Source organism: Jaculus jaculus, chromosome 11, assembly GCF_020740685.1.
Source record: "Jaculus jaculus isolate mJacJac1 chromosome 11, mJacJac1.mat.Y.cur, whole genome shotgun sequence".
NCBI lineage: Eukaryota > Metazoa > Chordata > Mammalia > Rodentia > Dipodidae > Jaculus > Jaculus jaculus.
Window position 1 is genome coordinate 75,702,922 of NC_059112.1, and position 24,981 is coordinate 75,727,902.

Sequence of the window (24,981 nt, forward strand, 5' to 3'; positions counted from 1 at the left end):
AAACTGAACTGTGTCCCTTTAGGATGCTTCTACCCTATGTCTAATTTTCTGTGTATAATTTCTTTTTGAGATTTTTAGGCAGGGTCTCACGCTAAACTAGACTGATGTGGAATTTAGTCTGTATCTCGGGATGGCCTTGAACTCAGGGTGGGCCTCCTACTTCGACCTACCAAGTGCTGAGATGAAAGGCTTAAGCCACTGTACCCAGCTACCCAGCTGATTTTTATACTGTGAAGTACAGTAATAAATTACACAGTTCTTCCCTAACAGGTGAACATAAGCCAAACAGAAGGGTTGTATTTTAGAGATAAGTACCACATGTGAACTTTAAGTTTTCAATGCTCTCTTCTTAATACAATGCTATAATTGCTTGTGGCTGGTTTAAGTGCAACTATCAAGGGAAACTGTATTTTTTCAGAATATCACTTTGTAGATAGGACTAGATCTTAAAAATTTCACTGTATCAAAGTTTTTTTTTTTTTTTTAGCATATTTTCTTAAATGATGAAGGTATTTCATGACCAGCAGGAATGGCCCTTCCTAGAATGGATCTAGCATACAAAGGCTTTACAGACTATTTAGCATTCACTGCTCCATGGTGGTGAGTATATACCCTGTTTCTTGCCATTCAGATTCACCTTATAGTGTTTGAAGCAACAGAACATCAGGTGGCATGAAGACATAGACATCAATTGTTATTGCTTATAATGTCACCTACCTGAGAAGACTGCAGACATATTGACAAAGATGTTTACAGGCCTGAATGAGCCTTGAGAGCAGATTGTGGATGTACTTTAAAAAATGTGAACTGCTTAGAATCTTCTATTTAAGGATAAGACCATACAATTAATAACATAACCATGCATATTTTCCTAGAAATTTTTAACACTTAAGATTTCTTTACTGGCCTACATGTCTAGAAACATAATACGCCTGTTCTTCAGTGCACAACTGTCAATCCCAAACTCTCTGAGCTCTGCTTTTAAAACTATGTTTTGACCATCCTTCTGTGATAATCAGTTAACATTATAACTTGGACCAGAAAGAAAGCCCAGCAAAAGGAAGTGCCTGAAGAATTCTGGAATTCAAAAGCTGTCAGCCTGAGTTATCTGTCCATAAAGAATGTCTTTTATGAGTAAATCTTGTTTTTATAAAAGGCACTTATTATCACATTTGGCATCATTCTATGGAGCAGATCTTGGATTGTTTGGCTCAAGACTTGGCTGTTTGTGATATCTGATGGCTTGGAATAGGTTCAATATTTGAAAACCACACATGGAGTGTTACTCAGCTAAGTTTTAGTAAACGAGTCTTACTGGCATTTAAAAAAAAAAGTATTACTTGGAAACTTCTTGAATGTTTTAGTTTCTTTTAAAATTTATTTGGAGACATTCTAGCACGACAGCAAAACTTCTATTTCAAACGACATAGCATATTGTAGTTTTTCTATAGTGCAGGCGTTGCCTGTAGCTGCTGATTCTGATCAACAGTGTGCATTTTCTTAAACAAAACTATAAAACTGTTTTGGATACAAAGTTTATCCAGTCATTGGAACTGTTACCAAAGTGCCTGGCTTGCTACAAATTTTATTATTTTAAACATTTGTAATTATTTGCCTGTAGGGAGAGAGAGGAGGAGAGGGGAGGAGAGAAAAGTAGAAAAATATATAGGTGTGTTTGGAACCCATGCTGCTGCACATGAACTGCAGATGCATGTACCACATTTTACATCTGGCTTTATTTGGCTCCTGGGAATCCAAGCCTGGGACATCAGAATTTGCAAGCTAGTGCACTTTTATGTGCTAAACCATCTTCCCAGTCCCTACTTAAATATTTTAATTCTGACAATATAGCTTTATTTCTTACTACCAAAGTCATTGTCACTTGAAACACACATTTGTGTTGATGAGCTCAAAAGAGAAGTTGTCTTTGTATATTTAATTTGATGTCTTCTGAAGCATTTAAGATATTCACTTCGATATTCCAGAAAGTTAGCAGTTCCATAGGGTTATTGTCTTCTTCCGGACATGATTTGGAATGTAACAAAAGTATGTCAAGGTAAACATGTCATGATGTAATCTTGAGACTGCATCCTCTTTACACTTTTTTTTTTTGCAACAAATATATTCAGACACTTATTCATCTATATATTTTAATAGCTTCAAAATACCACAGAAATGGTAATACTTGCCTATTGTCTTTCTACAGACAAGTTAGCCCATTTTGAAACTCGAAATTCATCAGTAAATACTTTATTTGGGCTTTATTTGATCTTCCTCTAAGACGATGTATACTGTTGGATACAGCAGATATTATTTGGTGCAGAATGCTATTATCTTCATCAGAAAAATATTATTATCCTTTTATTGTACCCCATTAAAACAATTATTCACATTGCAAAGACACTCTAACACAAGGATTCTATTCAACCTAATTTGAAATTTGAATACAGTCACAATTTTTCTATCACTAACCAATCCTAGTGTTGTGAGTTGGTGGTTATTCTCACATATAACCACAAGAGGGCACTATGCCTCACCAAGAGCAATCATTCTCAAAGTGTTCATGTGCAAAATACCAAAAGGACATTTCAAATCCTAGATTTCTGGTTTCCTTCTTTAGAGTGCCTGATTCAGTAGGCCTGAGGTGGGCCCAAGAATTTTAATGTTCTTAACTAATAGCTTTGCAATAACATAGGTCAAGTTCGCTTTGATCACATGATAGATGCAAATTGAACCTAGTTAAGAGTGATACAACCGTTGTCATGTTCCCATTAACGGCAGGACATCATGTGGCATGCTTTTCTGGCATCTCAAAGCAACTCAAAGTTCCTCAGTGCTCATATTTACAGCGATTTTCCCTAGATATTCAGTACAGTATTTCCCTATACATTCTAGAGTTTTAAAACTTTCTCTAGGTCACACTTAAGGGCTGAGCTGTGGACAAGAAGTTGCACATATTGGAAGATCTTAGTTCATGAAAGAAGATTTGAAGTTTTTCTTTTTTTTTCTATGTCCTTCCCCCTCCCTTATCACATAGCCTGAGTTCACAATTCTGCCTTGATGTGGGTTCCTGTGCACATACATGCATGTTTGTGTGTGTTTCTTAAAGGGTCATGACATTGGATTTAAATGTCTGAGTTTTACATTAGGGATGTGTAATGACTGTATGGTATGGCCATAACTGCTCACAAGCAACAGATCTGAAACTAGACTCCATTGTTTAATCATCAAAGTCTTCCCTGATGTATATCAACCCAACTTTATGAATTTTATTTTTTTTTGGTGTTATTCAGGAAGGAGTGTTTATTTTAGTTTATAGTTGCAGGATATAGTCCTTCATGGCAGGAAGATATGACAAGCGGTTTAAGCCGAGCTGTATAAATGCTAGTGCACTGTCAGCTCTGACCTTTCTGTATAGGCCAGGACCCCAGCTCATAAATTGCTGATGCCTACAGATAAAGCTTATCTTTCCACCTAATCAAGATCATCACTGATAGATATGCCTAGAGGCTAATCTAGATAATCCCTCACAAGTATAATTTGAGGTCCTGTCAAATGGACATTCAATAAAACCGTCATAGTTCATGAAGGCATTTTTGAAAGGAGTTCAGAAAACTCTTGGATCACAGGTGAGAGTCACTTGGGTGGAATGATTCATGAGCATGTGTGAACTGCATACAGGTGTCAACTAAGGCTCTTGTCAAGCAAAGAGTAGAAAGGCGATCCTCATGATTCACGAGCCAGCCTCTGTGAAGCAGGTGTTCATGTAGGAACGGATGTGCTTTTAAGTTTGCTCATGGAAGCTATGATGCTCTATAGAGATGCTGGGCCAGTGCTGGTCATGCAGTTCTCCAGACATGCTGGGGCCAGTACTGGTCAATGGTGGTCATAGCTATATAGAGATTCTAGGGCTAGGGCTACTCAATGTTGGTCAAGTAGCTCTGCAGACATACTGGAGCCAGAGCTGGTCAGTGATGGCCAGGCTCATGTGACTGAATTTCTTTTCACACATGGTTCACATACGTCACATCCCTTAGGTTCTGCATCAGTGCCCTCTTCTAACTTTCTAGTCAAGTCACCGAGTTACACTTTCTGGAAGTGATGCCAAACTGTTCTACTTCTTATTGTGAGATAAACTCACGTCTTTCTGTTTTAAATGCCTTCCAGTTGCTTTAAAACCATATTTTATCTATTAATAATATGCAATAGTCTAACACTATAAAGATTAGGTTTTTAAATTGTTTTCTCTATGTGTCCAAATATTAATTTAAATTTTATTTATTTATTTTCTAGTGCTTTGTTCTGTTTGTGACAAGGTATCATTCTCTAGTCAAGGCAGGCCTGGAACTCACTGTGTAACTCAGGCTGGCCTGAAACTCACAGCAATTCTCTTGACTTAGCCTTCCAAGTATTGGGATTGTGTTAGCAACCATGCTAGACTTAACCTGAAAATTTATTTATGTAGTATATACAGCACAGAGGGAGGACCTTTTGTGTAGGAAGAAAGACTTTGAGCTACAGAATTCCAGAAAATAAATAGCTGAGGCATGACAACATCTTGTGATAATCAGTATTTAGTAAGCGATACTTTGTGTCAGAAACAATGTCATAAACTTAGAAGTCTAAGACTGCTCCAGGACAAAGTTGTCTGCTGAGATTCACATAGAGTCTTATTGAACATTTTAGCTAGAATATTTAATATATTGGTTTGAATATTATAATTTCTAATGTGTTTCAATTAACTATGCTAACAGCAGAAGAGATACAAATTGACAAGGTCCAGTCACTGAAATTTTATACTCATAGAAAAATGGCATTGATCAGGTCTTGGATATTAATGAGGCAGAAGCTTTCAAAGTTTTAGAATTTGTACACATTATATACTCAAAAAAACAATGATTCAAAATTATATTTTATGTTATATGTATCATTTTAATATTTGCAGTAGTAAAATTTAAAAGATAAAATATAATTTTTATATATTCATTTAAAATCTAGCCTTGAGCCTTTGCATAAAATGTGTGTGGCTCTCGCCAGGCTTTTATATAGGTTTTAGGGATAGAAATCATGTTAATCTTGTGCAGCCAGTATTCTTACCCACTGAGCCATCATCACAGATCCACATTAACATATTTATATACAATATAAATGTATTTATACAGATCAGAACTATCCAGTCAGAAGAGTGGCACTGTTTTACATTTTGAAAAGCTTCATTAGGGCTGGAGAGATGGCTTAGTGGTTAAGTGCTTGCCTGTGAAGCCTAAGGACCCCAGTTCAAAGCTTGACTCACCAGGACCCACGTAAGCTAAATGCATAAGGTAGTGCATGCATCTGCAGTTTGTTTGTAGTAGCTGGAGGCCCTGACATGCCCATTCTCTCTCTCTCTCCCTCTCTTCCTCCTTCTCTCTCTGCCTGTTGCTGTCAAATAAAAAAAGAAAAAGAAAAGCTTTATTGATGTACCTTGACAGTCACCTCGATCCTCATATGTACATTTGGGTTTGGTCTGCTGAGATGTCATATGCATGATAGCCTCTGGAAACCCCATGAAACCTCATGAAGTAATGAGAGTGGAAAGGAAAGTAGGCTCTCAGTATTATAGAAAATATCTGACTTTATACAACTCCAGGAAGTGTCTCGGGAAAATCCAGAGGTTTCTGAAACACTGTATGAAAACTATTGTCCTGATTAATCATGGATATCTTTGTTGTTAAAGTCACTGAACAAGGTAACTCTGCAGAAGATAGTCAAAAAAAAAAAAATCAGTGAAGAAAAAGAAACAAATAAGAATACTGAGAAAGTTGTTTATTTTTTCTTTCTCCTTATATTCACACCCTCATGAATTTTTTTCCAATTTTAGTTTTTTTTTTTAATGAGGATGCATGTACTTTGAAGTACAAATTCAAGGAAGAACTACATAACACCCATATGTTTTAAAAAGAACATCCAAGTAAGGATTACTGTGGTTGTTTGATTCAAGTGTCCCCCCAAAGCTTAGGTGTTCTGAGTGCTAGGTTCCTAGTGATGGAGATTTAGGAATTAATGCCTCCTGGAAGCAGTGTGTTGTGGGGGCAGGCTTATGGGTGTTATAGCCAGTTTCCCCTTGCCAGTGTTTGGCACACTCCTCCGTTGGCTATTGTCCACCTTATATTGGCCAGAGGATGATATCCATGCTCTGGTTATGCCATCATTTTCCCCTGCTATCATGGAGCTTCCCCTCAAGTTTGTAAGCTAAACTAAAACCTTTTTTTGTTGTTTGTTTTTTTCCCCAAAGCTGCTCTTGGTAGGGTGATTTCTGCCATCAATGTGAAACTGACTGCAACAAGTACTATACTTTTAAAATAAGAAAGCAACAATTTATGGTTCATAGAAGAAGAATAAAGATAGCATCGAAATTACAAATTCCAATTTTATTTTATTTTTAAGATTTTAATATTAATTTTCTAAGTATAATTTCACTATTGCCATGTCATATCACAACAAAAGGGTCTGATAGTATTAGAATTTTTAGAAAGTAAATATCAAACTTGGTGGCCGGGGAGACGACTTTAGTAGGTAGAGTGGTTGCCATGTAAGCATGAGGACTTGGATTTGATCCCCACTACCATAAGAAAAAAAAGAAGAAATGGGACACATCTGTAATCCTAGTCCTGGGAGACAGACATGGAGAAATCCTAGAGATTACCGGTTAGCTGATGCCGCAGAATCAATGAGAGACATTGTCTTAAGGAATAAGGTAGAAAGCAATAGATACGACATCTGGTGCTCCTATGCCTGTCCTCTGCATGCACACAGAGAATCAATGAGAGACATTGTCTTAAGGAATAAGGTAGACAGCAATAGATACGACATCTGGTGCTCTATGCCTGTCCTCTGCATGCACACAGAGAGCCTGCACTCTCGCACATGTGTGCCTACACACCTCTAGCATGCACACACACGAACGCATGGACACCACAAGCATGTACACGCATAAAAGAAACATCGAATTTGTAAGACACATCGACAAAAGTTATACTTAAAGTAATTCTCAGACATATTTAGATAAGCATCCTTCACATTTCAATTTAGAAATAGAAAATAGGAATACAGGTGGTACCCACTTAGACATATAATCATCAGCTTTGGGGTTATAAAGTTTAATAATGATTACAAAACATATATATATCTTTTATGTAAGAAATTCTCATTGATCTATATGTTTATCTATGTGTGTGTGTGTGTGTATAATCTAAGTAAGGTGAATATTCAGTAACATCTTGTTTACATCAAAGATCTCCTGCCTGTTTAAATTGAATCCCTAGGAACTGTGCCATCATTGGGATATTTCTGCATGACACTTACACACAAACACAAGCACAGAGTGTAAGTAGTGCCCAGAATATACCAGAAACTACCTTTTCTGCTCCATATTGTAACCGGAGCCACTCATTTTTTGCACTCGGAGTTTTCGAGTATTGAATATTTCACTATTAAAGAACCAGTATGTGTTATGATCAGAGCCTAGGCCAGTTATTTGCATTCATATTATGTCAGGTGATTTATCTGCCTTCCTTGAGACTTATCACTCAGCATTCTAAGTTACCAGCTCCCTATTTATATTATCACTAAGTCCTTTACAGCTTGTGTCTGATTAGCCTTGTGCCTTTGAATAAAGCTTTTTGTTCTCAATGGTCCATTGTATCTGCCACTCTGCAATCAGTATTTCAAGGAGAATTGATACAGCAACACAGTCAATAAATCTTGATATCAGCATTTATTTTTCATTTGGAACAATACTTTCTCCTGATAAAAAATGATGAAGTTTTTCTCCTGTAGCCTGGTTGGAAATACAATGCATGGCCAACTTACATCAATAAGGAGGGTCCAATGGGAGGGGGTAGATCATGGAAGAGCCTAAACAATGGTACCAAACTGCCTGTATTTGTTGAAAAGAAAACTAATACATTAAATTAAAAAAAAAAAAAAAAAAAAAAAAACCTCACTTAGATCTGGAAAGAGAGTTTTGTTTATACCTTTAAGCCAACAATATATTCAGCTCTTTTTATTTAAATTAATGTGTTTTCAATTATTATGTTCTACCAAAATTTTCTCTGAGTAACATTTTACCTCAGGTATTGAAATCACTAACTATAATGAGTATAGACCTGGGGGAATATATCTTTGAATCCAAGTAGCCAGACTGAACGTGACTATGGAAGACCTCCCCCTTGAAGGGTGTTCATGGCAACAGGCTCTGTGGTTCTCTCATGTACTGGTGGTGTGTGATCACAGAAATCTCATCAACAGCATCTGTACAAAGTTTCCAGACTCATGCCATGATTCCCACAAACTAGATAATTTATCATAGTGCCATCTGCTTAAAAAACTCAGTTGCCAACATGGATGCATTATAAGGAAAATAAATTATTTTATGTCCTTATGTAAATGATTTTGATGATACATGCATGAAAATATTTTCTACATCATTAGCTTTTAAAAGCAAAATAAGGTCATAAGATGAAGTAATAAGTGAAAGAAATATGATACAGACTTATAAAATAATTCTTTTTTTAAAATTTTTTTTATTTATTTGAGAGCGACAGACACAGAGAGAAAGACAGATAGAGGGAGAGAGAGAGAGAATGGGCACTCCAGGGCTTCCAGCCTCTGCAAACGAACTCCAGACGCGTGCGCCCCCTTGTGCATCTGGCTAACGTGGGACCTGGGGAACCGAGCCTCGAACCGGGGTCCTTAGGCTTCACAGGCAAGCGCTTAACTGCTAAGCCATCTCTCCAGCCCTAAAATAATTCTTAACCAAAGCATAACTGAAAATGAGTTGTGATCAGCACATGATGTAAATATAAAAAATGACAACAATTGGTTTTTAAAGGAAAGATTATCTTGATGTTGCTGTATTTTCAATCTTTCAGGCTACATATGAACTCATTCTTACACATCCAGTATATGCATATGCTTATTTAGTTTATATGTAAATTTTCCCTTCCCAATTTATATGCCATTACAACTTTTGTCCTTTTAGCACTGATCAAAAATTAAGACACATTAAGAAACAAAAATGGAAATAGAATTCAGATCATCCAAACTTTCCTACTTCATGGTTTTTCAGAAAAGAAAGACAGTGGAATTTTAATTCAGTTACCTAGGCTACCTCTTTTATTTTATGAATAGACAATTGTTATTCAGCTATATATTTCCTATGACACAGTTCATTGTGTTATTCCAAGTTCTCCAGAAAAATAGACCCAATAGATTGTGTGTGTGTGGGCGGGGGGGGGGGGGTGGTAGAAATACAGGCTCTTCCTGGAAAGAGAGAGGGACAATTATCACTGGAAATTTACTCACCTGAGAAAAGATGCACTCTCAAAACCTGTAGGTTTTCCTGCAGGCTGGAGACTTGAGGAACACTTTCTTGCTGATTGAAAAGCAGCTGGTGGACATAATTCATTTTTGCACAGATGGGGTGGGATGTCATCCATTAATGTTTTCTTTCTACTATATTATGAGGATAACCTGATTTACTCAATGATCAAACATTTAAATATAATCTCATTCAACCCCATCCCCCCAAAAGTCACAGAAACTTTTAGAAAATATAATTTGCCAAATATGTGGTGACCATGACCCAGTCATGTTTACACAAAATAAATGAAAGCAATGTACCATTATTTACACTGCACCTTAATTGTTCTGTTATTGAATATTCTGTTATTGAATAAATATATTCCCATGTGGGAATATATTTAATCCTCCCAGGGTATTTTTTATATACCACAATTCCTGGAAGAGATTTGGTTTTCCTTTTTTCTTTTTTTGAGGTAGGGTCTCACTCTAGCCCAGGCTGACCTGTAATTCACTGTGGAGTCTCAGGGTGGCCTTGAACTCACGGTGATCCTCCTACCTCTGCCTCCCGGGTGCTGGGATTAAAGGCGTGCGCCACCACGCCCGGCGAGATTCGGTATATAATTGTAAATGCAAAGTACAGTGGAACATCTATATTCATGGGAGATTGCTTCTAAGACTATCATTGCATATAAAACTATCAGCTGCTCAAACCCCTCCTATAAAAAGGATTGAGCATATGCATGCATATAGCCAATGAACAACTTATTATGTTCTAAAATCATCTCTGCGTCTGAATGGTGCCAAAAGCTAGGCAAGCACTATAGAAAGAACTATGTTCCTCTATTATTTAGAGAATAATGACAAGAAAATCATGTTCAGAACCAGCACAACTTCATAATATTTTGCATCCACAGACCCAAAACATATCAATTATCTGTTTCTAAAAATATCTTAAATTTGTGACTTCTAGACTAGACTAGGATGGGTATTTGACTAAAATAACCATCTTTAGAAAATGATGCTAATGTATTAATCAGCATTTTCTAGAGGAACAGAGCTGATAGAATGAACATATATTACCTAGGGAATGAATTAAACTGGCTTACACAATACAGGTTAGGTAGTCCAACAATGACTGTCTGTAGGCTGGATAAGCTGAAAATCCAGTAGCTGCTTTATCCCAGAAATTGAACTTCTCAGCACTTTTTATATAGTATATAGTCTACCACTGGAGGAGCCACTTACTCTGTGGGAAGGTTTCCCTGTTATTTTTTTTGTTTGTTTGTTTGTTTTTAGTTTTGTAAAAAATGTATTTATTTGTGAGGAGAGAGACAGAGAAGAGACAAAGAGAGAATAAGCATGCCAGGGCCTCCAGCCACTGAAAATAAACTCCAGATGCATGTGCCCCTTGTGCATCTGGCTTACATGGGTCCTGGGTATCAAACCTGTGTCCTTTGGCTTCACAGGCCTTAACTACTAAGCCATCTCTCCAGCCCCCTTTTTTTACCAACACTTTCTGAAAACACCTTTGGAGCTATTCCCAAAAAGTATGTCTTTAAGTTGATTTTAATTTGAGCAGGTTGACACTAAAATTAAGCTTTTATATATTATTCTTTTGTTATCATGGAACTTATTCCCCACCATGTTGTAGTGTAGATATTTATTATGTTAAAGTCTTACATCTTTAACTGAAATACAATCTCCACAAGAGCAAGAATTGTAATGTTTTATTCTTTGGTACTTGTAATGAAAAGCTGGGTAGCCGTATACAACATGAATAAAGCAGAGGACATTCAGGACTGATTGATTGATTAATATAGCATATGCACAAATGTATGTGTAGTGTGTGTGTGTGTGTGTGTATGTGTGTGTGTGTATCTGTAGTGTATGCATCTGTGTGTGTGCAGATGTACATGCCCTTTGAGCACATGCGCAGGGCCAAAGAGAACATCAGGTATTCTCCTCTATCATTCTACCATGCTGTTTGCTTGAGAATGAATCTCTCAAGGAACCTGGAGTTGCTGATTATCCATCAGAAACCTACACTGAACTTGGGTGACAGGCAAGTGTGGCCATGCCTGGCTGTTTAGCAGGGCATCAGCTTGGGCCTTCCTATAGTTTCATGCTTGTGCTGTAAGGGCTCTTATCTGCTGTGTCATCTTCCCAGCCACATTCAGGATTTCTTAATGATGCATGATACACATCATCTGTCTGCCACCATCTCCTCTGTTCCTGACATACCACATAACCACCTTATTGCTTATTGAGGACTACCCTTAAATACAACCTTGTCAGGCAATTTCCTAGAGCAACACTGTAAAGGCCTTCCTGCTTAGCTCTGTCTCTTATCCCTAGGCCCACACTTCAGGACTGCCATTCAGGTTCTGTCCATTCACATCAGAAGTTCATTTTGGCTTCAGTTCCATGTACTTTCTAGATTATATCCCAGCTAACCATACATCCAGGGTCACTTCCATAATCCTATTAAGGGAAGATGAGGCACCACATCTGCATCTTTAAAATGTACAGCTTTTTACGACATACAATTTAGTCCTTTTAGCCATGTCATCAACTAGAAAAAGAACAAAATCAGAGAAATGATGTGAATGTGAGAGGTCGTCTACCACTACCTACATTTCATTCCTTTTTTTTTTTTTTGTTCTTCTGTTGATTTACTTCTGCTTTCTGCTGAATTACTTGCTTTGGGTTCTGTTGCTCAGTGTCCTGTGGGTCTTTTCTGCGTGCCCAGTCTTTCTGTATGTTGAATTCCAGGAGCAGACATGGAGTTCAGACACCTGATACACATCATCTGCCAACAAGGTGCAGAAGCGATTACTGAATAGAGGCCAAAGATGCAGCCAAAAGGGATGGAAGCCAGGCCTGAACTGGCTCGTCTTGTTGCATTGTGAGACAGAAGTCAGGAGCCAAGGAAAAGAGCCAGATATAAACTTTTCATCACATGGAGGTGTTAATTCTGGAAACAAGAAAGATTTATTTTAAATCTTAATGTCAGCATGTGCTGGTGGTGTTAAGACTTAAGCAAGGCTTTTGCTTCTGTGGCTTTCTTGGGAGGGGGGAGGTTGGTGGACAAAATTACCTGCTGAATACAGCCCACAGACTGAAACCATCTCACTCCTTGCCATGAACCAGACCCCGTGGGTCCATGACTATATGGCATCCCCTCCTTGTCATGAATAGGAGCAGTGGCTTGCTTCTAATTAAAGTATTTGGCAAAGGTAGGTAATGGGATGTCACTTGGAAGTTGGTGTTATGTTGCTTAAGACTCCATCTTGCTAGCCAATTTTAGAGATATTCCTTGCTGATTTTATGAGCTGCTCAGACATGCTATGAAAGCCAATATGAACAACAGTGCAGCACCTTAGGGAAACGGGAAAGCCTCCAGCCACTGAGGGTGACCTCCAGACTTTAGCCAGGCAGAATTTAAGGCATGCATTCCCTACACTGCAAGGAAATGAGCATTGTCCAAAGCAAGAGAAAACTTGAGAACAGATTCTATCTCAGTTGGGCTTCCAGATGACTCCTTGCTGACTCCACTGCAACTTTTGAGACCTAAAGCAGCGATGGCTAAGCAGGTCCAAATTTCTGACCCAAGGAAACTTGGAGTAATAAATGCATGTTGTTATATGCCTCCAGTTTCTGGTGATAACTTACTAACAAAGAAGTAAAACTGTGGAAATTGGGGACATCATCATTTGGAGGATGATGAGGGGAAAGAACTAAAAAAACAAAATCTGAATAAAGAACAAACAATAGCAAAACAATCTTAATAGATGCAGTTAAGTTTAACATTCCCAAGGGGAACATGACTTTTCCTAGATGAGACCACTTTCCCCAACTATGTTCCTTGGTGACTGCCAGCTCTAAGCTAAAAGATGTTGTAAACTTCGTGATTCTTTTGGGAAACTTGGCTGGACTAATTATATTTTATTTATGCTGATTTTCTTTACACAGAAGAGACTGAGAAGTTCAAAGTCCATTAACATTTTCATTATGGTTTTAATTTAAAAATAAAAAGAGAGACTTAGCTGTCAAAGTGTACCAGTGTGCAGTAAACATAGATTTATGTTTACCTCTACAAGTTGTGTTAATATTATATAAATTAAAAAGGTTATATGATGACATTTATATTTATATATTAAATAATCCACTGAGAATATTTAAAATAAATTATTTCTTGCACAAAGAAGCAATGATAGCTACATTTACTTAAATTTAATCAATTATAGAAGCCCAGTAATAGAAAATGAAGATATACAATAGTGTTGAAGTTACAGAAAGATTAATATATGACTTTATTGTGGTTAATGAAACCCAAATTAGTTTTCTTTAAGAGCAGTCACATAGTACATCTGATTTATTTGTTATTTTTACTGGTTTTTAATTTTTTGTTTGTGTTGTGGTATTGGTAACAGGGCCTTGGACATGCTAGACAAATACTCTACTCCAGCGATATAGTCCCAGTCTCAATTTATTGTTTAAACTAATATTGAGTAATACATATCACAGAAAATGATATATTCTACTGATAAAGGACAGAACATATAAAACACTTTTCATAAAATATTTCATATCCCCAAAATATTATATATACTACATGTATCTGATTTAACCTTAATTAAAATTGAAGTTGTAATTAAAAAACAAACATTTAAATTGCCTTGAAAGAAATTTTAATATTTAATTTGTATATATAATACTGGAAAAGACACTGATTGACTTTTTACTTTAAAAACAAATATTCACAAATATGATTTTTCCACTGGTCATGGTGCAATCAACATATCAGACATAATCAAGCATCATCACATAGTTGAATTCTATTTCAGTTAATATACTTGCCAAAGACAAGCACTGCAAAATAAAGTTTCCTTTCATAGCTCAAGAAAATTTTCACTTAGGACTTTGAGAGTATTAATATCTGCTTCAGGAAACAATGTTTTCAAATTTTGTTGTAGAAAATACTACTGATTCACTTAAATTTAAATTACGTTAGAGAGGATTGCCAGCATGGAGATACAAGTTGTACTGGGATCACAACTTACAGAGTAAAATATAATTGTGTTTTAGATCTTGAACATGAATCACAGGACAATAACTATATAAGAGATGCACAAATACAAATAATGGTATATGAGGCCTGTTGCAGTCAGGTTCGCATTGCTGGCAGAAAACACATGACCAAGAGCAGCTTGTGGTGAAAGAAAGGCTTATTTTGCCTTACAGGCTTGAGAGGGAAGGTCCGTGATGGTAGGGAAAATAATTGCATGAGCACAGGGTGTACATCACCTCCTGGCCAACATCAGGTGGACAACAGCATCGGAAGTGTGCCAAACGCTGGTGAGGGGAAACTGGCTATAATACCAATAAGCCTGCCCCCAACAATACACTCACTGCCTCCAGGAGGTATAAATTTCCAAATCTCTATTAGATGGGAACCTAGCATTCAGAACACCTAAGTTTAGGGGAACATCCAAATCAAGCCTCCACAAGGGGCTTACACATAATCCTTTAATAAAATATGTTATCATCAAATCTATTGAAGAAATTTTCTTCAACATTTTCATCACAAATTTTTAGCAATAATCTTAACTTATGAACTAGTGAATTTTTTAAATTATGTAGTTAAGATATTATCTTAATTTCTATACATAATTAATGAGCCTCAATTTCTATTATTAAGTTGATCAAACCAGGAATCTTTGACAGGTCTGCTACTGTATTTCCAGTATTAACTTGGAGATGAAGAGACTGATAGATTACTAAACCTGTGTTGGGTAAACTAATCTAGTAAATTCTTTTTAAATACATAGCATTCTATCAGCCATGTTTGTCTATAGGATCATAACCAGCACAATGCCTAAGAGTGTAGAGTTTATTATTAACCTTCATGGGAGAGTGACATTGTGGAATCTTGAAGGAAATGAGGGTGCCATCCATGGTGGGCTTAAGTCTCAAGTATTCCTTACCAGGAAAAATGAACTTTCAAATATATCTGGGGAAAGCTATTTTGATGGATAATCTCTGGTTATTAACTTGACAGGACTTAGAATCACCATGGAATCAACTTTCTGGTTACATTTTGAAGGATTTTATATATTAGATTAGTTGAGTTTGGAGAACCCACCATAACAGTGTATGAGACCATCCCATAGACCAGCTTCCTAGACTGTATAAAAAGGAGAGAAAGCTGGGCATGGTGGCACACACCTTTAATCCCAGCACTCGGGAGGCAGAGGTAGGAGGATCACCACAAGTTAGAGGCCACCCTAAGACTCCATGGTGAATTCCATGTCTGCCTGGGAGAGAGGAAGGTGTCCAGCTCCTTCCACCACACTTACCCAACCATGATGGACTATAACATGGAGCTGTAAGCTGAAATCAAACCTTCCTCCTATGAGCTACTTTTTGCTCACATATTTTGTGGAAGCAATGAGATGTTAATCGATAACAGCTTTATAAGGGGCTAGGTAGTGTTGTAGCCAACTACATGTTGCTGGGTGGAACATCCAACCAGACACAGTTTATGGATGTATTTGAGGATTAAAGATCCAGAGGAAGTTCTATCAATGGTGGAAAAAGCTGTGTCCCTTTCACAGATCCAAGCAGAGAGAAACCATCAAACAGGCACTACAAGCAAACACAAACTGCCAGAGCTCAAATTGCTTTCCCCATACCTTTGAGATGAAATAAAAAAATCTAACCTGGAGGTATTGCCTTCCCCCAACAACTAACACATAACCAACCACCTCAAGGAAAATACCTGCAACCCTACTGAGGAGAGCCCTCAGTGCAAGGAGGGCAGGGATGAGGGAAAGAATGGTACCAACTCCTTATGTATCCATACTAAGTGTGTCCATAATGAATTAAACAAAAAATACAATAAAAATTAATAAAAAGAACATTGAGAAAACAGTTTAAACAAACAAACAAACAAAAAGATCTAACCCCACACACACCTTGGGACTAGACTCCACGATCTTCCCCCAGTGACATCTCCTCCAGCCAGATGTCTGGAAACCCAAGTTAAAAGCTTAATTTTAATAAAACACCCAAGTCTGATGGACTATGCCTTTACATAACTACATTCAAACTACCACAGGTAGATATTAGTGAAGACAGAAATGTAAAGCAAAGGTGTCCATGTGGGACCTTGCAGGTTATTAACAGAGCTTTTTTTCTTTTTCCTAGAATGAAAAGAGATGTCACTGTCAAGTTCAGAACAAGAACAGAAGACAGGAGATGGCATAGTGATGTATGAGCTACTTAGCGTCCCCATGTTCTTGTGAATTGCTTCTGTGTCTACTCTTTTCTACTTCCCAATAAAAATAATTCTTTTAGGGCTGGAGAGGTGGCTTAGCAGTTAAGTGCTTGCCTGTGAAGCCTAAGGACCCCGGTTCAAGGTTTGATTCCCCAGGACCCACATTAGCTAGATGCACAAGGGGGAGCATGCATCTGTAGTTCGTTTGTAGTGGCTGAAGGCTCTGGCATGTCCATTCTCTCTCTCTCTCTGCCTTTCTTTCTGTGCCTGTCGATCTCAAATAAATAAATAATGAACAAAAAAATTAAAAATAATCCTTTTAAATTTACAGATGCCTCATGACCTTGTATTTTCCTATAGTTCCAGAAACAGATAATTATTTGTGTTCTTTTAATGCAAGGAAATACTATTAACAGGTTGACAATAATACCTGACAGATACATTTTATAATTTTATTTTTCCTGTTGATGTTTGAATGTAGAACATTATAAAACCATCATCCTTATGTCCTCAAAGGACTGTTCTGCTGTACAAAGCCCACTGATGATGATCAGTCTCTTCTTTCAACTCTAATTCACACGAATGTAAGACAGGGAAGCTTGTTAGAGTTTACAGTACAGTCTTCCCCAGGCTCCCTGTCAGGCTGAGTCAGAGCTCAGGAGAACATAAGTGCACTCACTCTCACTTAAACTATTATCTCCCAAGGCAGACAATTTTTTTTTCCTGTTTTGTATCTTTCAATTTGTTAGAAATGTTGCTTTGGTAGGGAGATGATAAAAGACTTTTTCAAACCCTAGATGCTTGTCATTGACTAAACCAGAGATTGTTTTCAAGATAGTACAGGAAATCAGAAACTATAATATAGCCAAAGAAGGCTTTACTTTGCGATAATGTAGTTTTGCAACCTTCAGCTCTGTACTTGAATTTTCCCTGTGAATCCTGTTCTTGAAATGGTGACATCTGCCACTGAGTGACAACTATGCCACCTATTTAATATTTCTGGCTTAATCCTTTTTGGTTGAGCTAGAGGAATTAAGCAAACATTTGTTTATTTATAAACTAGAAAAAACTACTTAGTGTATAGCATCACTTTAAAAATGCAAGAAAAAAAGTCAACACAGATCAACTCTAACTGAAAACATTTTATTTTCAGGGAATTTATCCATAAACTTAGTTTTATAGTTAACACATTTTTAAATTTTTACTTGTTATTTATTTGCAATCAGAAACAGAGACTGAGAGGGAGAGAGAGGAAGAGAGAGAGAGAAAGACTGCAAACAAACTTCAGACTCATGTGCCACTTTGTGTATCTGGCTCTATGTGGGTATTGTGGAATTGAGTTTTGCTCATCAGGATTTGCAAGCAAGCGCCTTTAACCACTGAGCCATTTTCTCCAGCCCAGTAGTTAAAACTTTTAACCATGTGAATAGTGCAAACTCAATAGCCAATCAAGATGGAGAACAAGAGCCTGACCACAACCTTTATCCTGGATTCAGGAATTGATCTCACTCCCACCTGAGGCAGTGAGCAGTGCTGGGAAACCAGGGCTCTGATGGCAGTAAATGTCAGGGAAAGCCAAGATAAATAAGACAGGACAATATAGCATAGCAGGAGGCGAGTTATTTCTTTCACATCTTCCAGGGCCCAGGAGACACTATAGAGGAAGCACTCCTTGCTAATTATAAAACCAGATACATGGTTAGAGATACTGAAGAGACTCAAAACATGTTAAAGCTGGGCTGGTGAGATTTCTCAGTGTTTATGACACTTGCCTTAAAACCCTAAGGACCTAAGTGCAAATCCCCAATACCCACGTAAAGCCAGATCAACAAGGGAGCATATGCCAAGTGCCATCAAATCATATATGGATGAACAGCATTATGTAAATGTGTCATGAAGTCATAGACTGGACTACTTCAATGATTCTTGCTCACTGTACTTTGGAGGAAACATGAATCTCAAATACCCATTCATCCATATATGATTTGAAGGCACTTTTTAATTTTTTAAAAATTTTTATTTATTAATTTGAGTATGACAGATAGAAAAAGAAAGCAGCAGAAAGAGGCAGATAGATAGAGAATGGACAAACCAGGCCTCCAACCACTGCAAATGGATTCCAGATGCATGTGACACCTTGTGCATCTGGCTTATGTGGGTCCTGGGGAGTCAAGCCTCAAACCGGGGTTCTTAGGCTTCACAGGCAAGCACTTAACTGTTAAGCCATCTCTCCAGCCCTTGAAGGCACTTTTAATGCATTGGAACTATGCTTAAATTCAGTTCATTGTATCAGGTAGCTTTTTCATGTTGGTAGGCCAAATTCCTGGGAAATGTGTATATGTGTGTATATGAATACATATGTGTGTATGTATGTATGCAATTCAACAAAGTGATCAGGGTCTTTCTCCAGCTTCACATTGACTCCCAGGACACAGCAAGATAATGTGGAACTATCTATTCAGGCCCTCTCTGTAAGTGAGCACATAGGAGCTGAGGATTGTTTTCTTCTATGGCCAGGAAAGAAATATAAATGTACTTCTTAAGATAAATTATGCCTTTTTTAGGCATCTTAGCTAGATATTCCAGATAGATATAATTCAATATTTCATTTTTTGCTCCTCTAAAATAGCTTAGCAATTTGCAACATTCACCAAGTGAAAATTGCCTCACTGAAATAACTTTAAAGATTTTATGTCTTAGGAAAACACAACAGTCTACAAAGAAACTCAAACAAAGCATGAAAGCAAATTGAATTTTAAATAATATCAAAATTTTAATGAATTTTTAAATAGTATATTTTAAAAGGAAATAAGTATTAAAGAAAGCTCATCATAAGTATCTTCAAAATAGGATTCTATGCCATATCTATTCAATGTTGATGATTATGGTGATGATGATGATGATGATAACAGAACTGAGTAGTTATCTCTGAATATCAGCCTGTGGGCTAAGTGTTTTGCATGCATAACTTCACTGAATTCTCACCACAAAACTGGAAAATAAAAGCTACATTCTTTCTGGTATGTATTTAACTGGAACCTAACTATAGAAAGTAAGTAATGCCTGGGGTGTTACAGTTGAATGGAAAGTGGCAGATGTGGGTCCAAGTTTAAATGGTTTGAATCCAATATTCCTCCAAGCAGGGGGAAGTGCAGACTGTGGTGTTCTTACCAATACTTCCACATGCATGCTCAATGCTAATCATTCATGCTTTCCTCACAGTTACACAACTATCTCTCAAAAGACAATGAAATAATAATAATAATAAATCTATTCTACCTGTATAGTTTTGGGAAAATGGTATTAGGTGTAGCTATTATCATTTCCTTTAAAAATATTTAACAAGGGCTGGAGAGATGGCTTAGCGGTTAAGCGCTTGCCTGTGAAGCCTAAGGACCCCGGTTCGAGGCTCGGTTCCCCAGGTCCCACGTTAGCCAGATGCACAAGGGGGCGCACGCGTCTGGAGTTCGTTTGCAGAGGCTGGAAGCCCTGGCGCGCCCATTCTCTCTCTCCCTCTATCTGTCTTTCTCTCTGTGTCTGTCGCTCTCAAATAAATAAATAAATAAAAATTAAAAAAAATATTTAACAAAATGGCATAGAAAGACTGTTATTTATTTTGATAAATATGACATTCTTTTTAATGTATGCAACTCATCTTAGCCATTTCTCAGCACATCTTAACCAACAAGCAATAATTCACAGTCCTGTCAAGTAAACAAGTAGACAAAACAGGATTTAAAACAATAGAGAAAAAACTGACCTTGTGAAACTGAACACTATTTAAGATAATTAATGTGTCTAATATATATATATATATATATATATATATATATATATATATAGAGAGAGAGAGAGAGAGAGAGAGAGAGAGAGAGAGAGAGAAAGACAATGATGATCATGATAGATAGGTAGATAGGTAGATAGATAGATAGACAGACAGACAGAGAGACAGACAGATAGATAGATAGATATACACCTATATCCTCTTACCCTAGCTCCCATTACCCTGGGACCTTCATCAGTGGGGTTACAGTATTTTCTGTGCGATCATAAAGGCCTCTGTCAGTGCCTATGTGTAGCTGGGGACTGTGCCTCTGGGTATTCCCACCCACATTGTGACTCTTGCAATCTTTCCACCCCCAGTTCTGCAATGTTCCCTGTGCTTCACAAACCTGGTGACAGACTGAATTAGTGTTATTTGTAGCCCCTGGATTTTAGTTTTGATACGTTTTGAGTAATCACCATATCTACAACCATCACCCTAGACATGGTTGGCAGGCTAGCAGTAAGAGCAGTATATTGATGCTTCCTCTGCAATTTCTACTGGGTCCTGGCTATGTGGTAAAGGTGGCAAGTCTAGTGGTGGGCGTTATGTATGCACTGAGTTAATTCATGAGGAAATTATTGTTTCTTAAAAGCTGGTTTGGTTAAAAATCCTGGATACCATTTTGTGCACATGTGTGTGTATATGGGATGCATACATGTGTATATGTATGTTCACACACCCAGTATGTGTGGGGGGCAAGAGAGTTTGATCATCCTCTTTGATCACTTTCCCCTTTATTTACTGAGGCCGGGTCTCTCACTTGAACCAAAGCTCAACAATTAGTCTAGTCTAACTAACGAGCTTGCTTCAGGAATCCTTGACTTTTCTAGCCTTGGGATTACTGGTGAGGTGCCACACTCAATGGGCATTCATGTAGGTGCCAAGGATCCAAACTCTAATCCTAACACTTGTGTGATTCGCAACTCATTCTCTGAGCCATCTCCCCACACCCCATTGATGTCAATTTTTTTTTTTTTTTTTTTTTTTTTTGGTTTTTTGAGGTAGGGTTTCATTCTAGCCCAGGCTGACCTGGAATTCAATATGTAGTCTCAGGGTGGCCTTGAACTCATGGCAATCCTCCTACCTCTGCCTCCCGAGTGCTGGGATTAAAGGCATGTGCCACCACACCTGGCTCCCACTGATGCCATTTTTAACAGCTATTAATATTGCTAATTTCAACCTCTGCCTCCCAAGTGCTGGGGTTAAAGGCATGTGCTACCACACCTGGCTCCCACTGATGACATTTTTAACAGCTACTAATATTACTAATTTCAACCAAGTGCTGTTATTTTGAAATGGGAATACAGTCCCTGAATATATTGCTGGTGATATTTATAAATATACTTACTTATAGGACAGACACTATATATATATTAACAGAAAAATAAATTCAGAAACCAAGCAATAGGTGATTACATTTTATTTCATTTCACTAAAGAGGGATTAAAACTACTTGCAATTAAATAAACAAAAGTATATTCCTTTAACACAAAATTTTAGGTAATGTATTTTACTATTTTGTCAGTATTTTTAAAGAGAAGAAGTTTAAAAATATACTCTCCTTGCTGAAATAGCATATTCTTTAACTTAAATGTTCTATTTATTTATTTATTTAGAGAATAGTCACACCAGAACTTTTAGCCACTGAAAAGGAACACCAGACATATGTTTTACCATGTGCATCTGCCTTATGTGAGTTCTAGGGAATCAAACCTGGGTCCTTAGGCTTTCCAGGCAAGTACCTTAACCACTAAGTAATCGCTCCAGCCCAATGTCATATTCTATTTGACATAAATACTTAATATATAGAAAATGGTTAAATTATTTTGGAGATCATTTTACATCATATTACTACAAATTCTATATATTTTGATGCTAAAATAAAATCAATGACCAGTTCCAGTAGAGGCTGGCAAATGTCTCCAAAATAAGATGTCAAGTATTGAGTTACTCTGTGGATACAGAGAGGAAAGGGAGATGTGATGTCCATCAAGATGGAGTCAGGGATAATCGCTGTGTTAATGGGCCATAGCTGGGATGACTAAAGCATGGTCATAAATATCTGATTGGTTTATTAATCATTGTCATTTTTTGGATCTATTAGTAGGTAGTGATATAAAAGACAAAAAATATTTTTGTCATGTACTTTTCAGCATATTTTGAATGAAATGCCTTCCTGTAAATAGATTATCTGTACATATCTTCACCGACAATGCTTTATCTCTCTACAGGCATGAGGTGTATCACAACAGACTCTTTTGAACCCATCTTTCCTTTGTAACCTTTTGTTTTTGTTTTTTGTTTTTTGTTTTTCCAGGTAGGGTCTCACTCTAACCCAGGCTGACCTGGAATTAATTATGGAGTCTCATGGTAGCCTCGAACTCACAGCAATCCTCTTACCTCTGCTTCCCAAGTGCTGGGATTAAAGGCGTGCGCCACCATGCCTGGCTCTCCTTTGTAACTTTTGTACAGCTTATTGTGTCTTAAAATCTTGTGTGTTTTGAACCTCTAGGTGTATGTTTATACTGTTCTACTGAACTATATACATGTTGAAGGCAGAGCCATGTTATTCATCTTTGTTTATACTCAACAATAAACAAGTGGTATATTTTCAGTTAAAAATACCTTCCCTGTTCTTTTCTTAAATTATTTGAATAGATGAAATAGCTTACAAAACAGGTATTCCATTTCATTGATTACCTGTGATATGTGTAATCCATTAGCACACAGCTAGTGTACTTAATGTTTCTAAAAAATATTTGTTTCTACAATAGAAAAATGAAAAATTTATGTTTGCAGGTGGATATGTCAGAATTATATTGTCTTAGGTATGTTTCTCCCATATATTGTGAGAATTAAATATATTTATCTACCACTTACTATATACAAAGTAATGTTAAAATATAACAGGGAAATATAAACACAGGCCTGGGGTACTCACAGATCTTATCCTCTTAACCTTAATGTTTTGAATTATCAAGCTCCAGCAGCTATATATTTAAATAAAATACATTATTTTTCTTTGAAGAAACAAAGAAATATCTTAAGATTTATCATAAAACTGATTTTAATATCAAGCTATAGAATAATGTTACACTCAACTGTCTTAATAAAAGTGTATAGAAAGTGACACCAATGTTTAAAGCTGTAAACATAACTTATAGGCTAAGTTATTATTAATAAATATTTATTAATACTTTTTACCTGAAAAGATAAAAATGTATTTTGTCTAAATTTGGCAATATATTCAGTATGAGATAAAACAAAAAGCAGAATTATATTCAAACATCAATATTTTTCAGAGAAACAAAAGGGTTAGGGTTATTTTCTTTAAGTAAAAAGACTAAAGTGAAAATGTATTTTCTAGTGTTCATCCTTGGTACTGGGAGCTTCTATATGATGTGTTTACTCTAATTGCAGGCAAAGGTAAGGAGAGACACGCTATAGAATTTTAAGTTGGTTGTATTATTAATGTTTCCTAAAGTTCAAAAAATTAGTTTCCCACTTGACTCATTCATTTTTTAGTCCTTTATGCCTTTTTACTAAAATAACTTTTTGTCATAGTTTCCTTTTACTTTCTGTCTTGTTAGTATCAAGAAGTCACACATAAATATCCGTGTCACTTCCCTTTCTATTAGCCACATAACAAACTTTGACTTTACAAAGCAGAACATAGTTGTTATCCCTTGAAAGAATTCCCAGTATTTGGGAACATGGAGGCTGGAAGAAAAGTAAAGAAAGTAATATTTTTGTGAACTTAATGTTGATAGCAGAATGATACTTAGTTTTCAAAGAACTAAAAATAAAATGACAGACAATATTAAAAATAAATTTTGAGTACATTTTCATTTTTCAAAGGAAGAATGTTAGAATCAAAGCTTCCTTAATTCTTCTAATCTTTGATTAATCAGCAGGGTTACATTAGAGAAAAAGTCACTGTGACTCTCTTCTGCTGAGTTGCACAAATTATACTAATAAAGGTTTAGTCATGCTTTGGACTATTCTAAATTTTAGCCCTGTTGATGCTCTCATTCTTCTAATGTTTCACGAATATACAGTCAATTTGATGAATGAAAAAAATAAATGTGTTGATAGGCTTAACACATCAATCCTGGAAAAGAAATCCATTGTAATCAATAAAATGTTGGGCCTTTAGTATATATTATTGAGGTATTTTGATGTTTTATTTATTTAATTATTTATTTATTTGACAGAGAAAGAGTGAGAGAGAGAGAGAGAGAATGCAGACACCAGGGCCTCTAGCCACTGTAAATGAACTCCAGACATGTGAGCCCCTTATGATTCCAGCTAATGTGGGTCCTGGGGAATCAAACCTGGGTTCTTTGGCTTTGCAGGCAGACACCTTAACAGCTTAGCCATCCTTCCAGCCCTAATATTTTATTTTTTATTACCTATAACCATTGGGAAAAATGACATAGAATTATAGAATCTGTTTGGAAGGAAATCAACATCAAATTCTTTGCATTCAATGTTAACCACTAGAGCTTATTGAAACTACTGTCTTAAGATT

General features: G+C 36.7%; 1 long non-coding RNA gene across 1 annotated transcript in view; it reads left to right on the plus strand.

The window, feature by feature from the left end:
• Positions 1 to 486: 486 nt before the first annotated feature.
• Positions 487 to 24,981, plus strand: part of LOC123464467 — a 37,748-nt gene continuing 13,253 nt past the window's right edge. The window contains exons 1-2 of the long non-coding RNA XR_006639599.1: positions 487 to 600; positions 16,555 to 16,618. This is a non-coding gene — a long non-coding RNA (uncharacterized LOC123464467). The remainder of the gene's footprint in view (positions 601 to 16,554; positions 16,619 to 24,981) is intronic.